This window comes from Lolium perenne, chromosome 7 (assembly GCF_019359855.2).
Source record: "Lolium perenne isolate Kyuss_39 chromosome 7, Kyuss_2.0, whole genome shotgun sequence".
Classification (NCBI taxonomy): Eukaryota; Viridiplantae; Streptophyta; class Magnoliopsida; order Poales; family Poaceae; genus Lolium; species Lolium perenne.
The window spans coordinates 307,085,709-307,088,456 of NC_067250.2; the positions used below are offsets into that span (position 1 = coordinate 307,085,709).

At 36.8% G+C, this 2,748-nt stretch overlaps 1 long non-coding RNA gene across 1 annotated transcript; it reads left to right on the top strand.

The window, feature by feature from the left end:
- The first annotated feature begins 212 nt into the window (after nt 1-212).
- On the top strand, nt 213-2,256 carry LOC127314248 (uncharacterized). The gene is made up of 3 exons (XR_011749067.1): nt 213-629; nt 1,581-1,668; nt 1,912-2,256. It is a non-coding gene; the product is annotated as an uncharacterized lncRNA (long non-coding RNA).
- The last annotated feature ends 492 nt before the right edge of the window (nt 2,257-2,748 follow it).

Below are 2,748 nucleotides of genomic sequence, written 5' to 3' on the forward strand. Positions count from 1 at the left end.
ATCATAGGCAAGTCCAGTTTCTTCCTTTCTTTGCAACCAACCGTTTCTGCTACACATTTTATGTTTACATTGGCTCTATTGTGAAGACAATATACACATTTCCTCTAACATATGTTAAATGATATCAATGTGAAGGATAGATAGATGATGTCTAGACTATCTATCTGTATCAGTAACACTTGCTTCTCAAATTCAGAAATATGACTTTTCCTTTGCTTCATTACTCGAGGCTTCAGATTGTTTCATAATTGTTGTGGATCATTTGTCCCTGCAAAAATAATTGTTGCAGATTGTTCGATTTGTTTCCTAGGCTATCCTGGTTTGTCTCTCGAAGTAATGTCATTTGCTATAGTCTCTTAGATATACTACTGTATTCTTGACATGTGAAAATGCCAACCAATCTAATTTATGGACTTTATTTGTATTTTAGAACCTGGAGGATGGATACAATCTGCTCCTGCTCATGGCGCAGGAGGATGAAAGCCTGTACATGGAGCAAAACCTTAAGCAAATATTTTGCTTCGGTATTGAGATGACCGCCTACATGTCGAGTTCATCATCAGCCAATCTTTCTTGGATCTCACTAGGTTCAAACAGACCCCTGTTCACGATTTTTAGAGTTTCAGCAGGTGCTGCTCATCAACTCCTAGATACTTTCTGTAAATATATCATTGAATAAAAATCTTCTATATACCGCTGCTCTTGCTATTTACACTAGACTAACAATGCCATTGGTGCCTTTTTGTTCATTTCAAGAGTGCATCCATGTCGGTTTATTTTACAGTATTCATAGAGATTATGATACTGAATAAGATTCTTCTGCTTATTAGTTTATGCAGTGGTATTTCTCCTTTGCTTAAATTATCTAGACGCTATTCAAATCTTGGGCATGGAATATAATGCATACTTTGGTTTTCAATGCTTTTATAAGAAAAAGGTTGTCACGCTACCGGCAGGTCTATTTTGTGTTCCCTGACATTTTGTTTGAGATAACAAGGTTCATGTATTGGAATTGACTGACATACGTGTGTAGTATATATAATGTAGCCATGTAGGTATTCTGCTTTTTTTCTGGCTCATGCTAATAGTTCATTAAGTGCTGGAGATGGGTAACCATTCATTAGGCATTTTAAAGCTGTTCCCTGTATTCCATGATTCGAAGCTGGTTGCTTGGATTGAAGTACGTACTTGCTTTCTTAGTATAGATTAGGATAAAGTGGCGAGGCATTTGAGGTAGAGGTTATGTCATCGTGATAATAAAGCTGCTTTCTTTCTTCATATCTCCCGCTGAATAACTGATAAAATGCACAACTAGCTTCTATTTCTATGTCCTGACAAGTTTTAAGTTGGAATAATGGGTATAAGAAACGGAATTCAGCATGCTTACTGAGGAATGCCTTGGTAGGTGAAAGAAAATTCCTCTGCTTTGTCCTCTACTCCTTTGTTAGTCATAATTAAGAGATTTTTATGATTCATATCTTAAGTTGCACTGTTAGTGCGATTTAATTCTCCAAAATTTTATGCCAATCTGGAAATCCTACTGTCATTATTGATGGGAAGTTTATTTGATTACCATGCAGTTTCATGTCAATTTGTTCCTTCGAAGGTTAAACATTTCGTCCGCTCACCCATTGTGGATCATGGGAAATCACGGTCTTCACCACAAAGGTGTGGGATTCTCCTCGCCCCCTTTCTCTTCCAACTCCCGTCTATGGAGAAGCTACAAGACTCCTGCTCCCCTTAAATTCCTAAATCCCCCAAGTTGAATCCAAAGTATCTGTTTTTTCTTAGTTTGCTTTTTCACAGTGTAGTTCGAAAAGGATTCAATCAAGATTTTCATATCTGCAGGTACAGTTCTCTGATATTCTTTTACTGAAACCATTCCTACCATGTCGCTGTATTTTTTTGCAGGTTGTTCTCTTCTTCCAGATTCATGTGCCGCTACGTCATTTGGCAGACATATGGTTGTTGTGTCTGTACACTAACGGACAAGGAGCACACAGCGACTCCAAGGGTGCGCTTCATAATATGTAATTTAGTTTAAGAACAGTATATCTTAGTCTTAGGTGTGTAGTTTCAGTATGCTCACTCATGGACATAGGTCAGCGATATATGTTCTAGCTAGAATCTAGAATGAGAGTATATTAATCTCTTACCTTTATGAGTCTGAAGCAAGGTACAATCCAATTTAGGAATAGAAAAGATGGATAATATTGTTGTTATCTTCTTTGCTTCATGATCATGATAATTTGCTTAGTATGGTGCTTTTCTTGAAAGTTACTTCAGTTACTTTGTTCGGCAAGTCCTGAATTTGAATAGGCAAAAGTGTCGAATCCTTGGAATTATATTTGTTGATTTAATATTTGTTTCGAATGTCTTAAATCCTCAGTGTTTTTGTGCCTTAGGAAGGTAAATACATCATGTTGCTACATTTGAGTTATTTGTTCAAACCAATCTGCGGGTAGAAACTGTGTAAAGGAATACATTTACCATCAGATTTCTTTTAGCACAGTAATTTTTAATAACAATTGCAAGCAGGACACTAGCTCAGACCATCAGTTTCTTGGTTCTCTACCTTCGTACTTAGGTTTTGTACCCATTTGCACCTTCTTCTATCTTATAGACAGCTATATGGTGAAGAACATTTGGATTTTTCTAATATTATAATCATTGTGGTGAATTGGTCCGTTAATGTACCTGGTTCTCTGCAGTGCCATGAATTAACAGGTCTCTTGCCGTTTCTTTTGG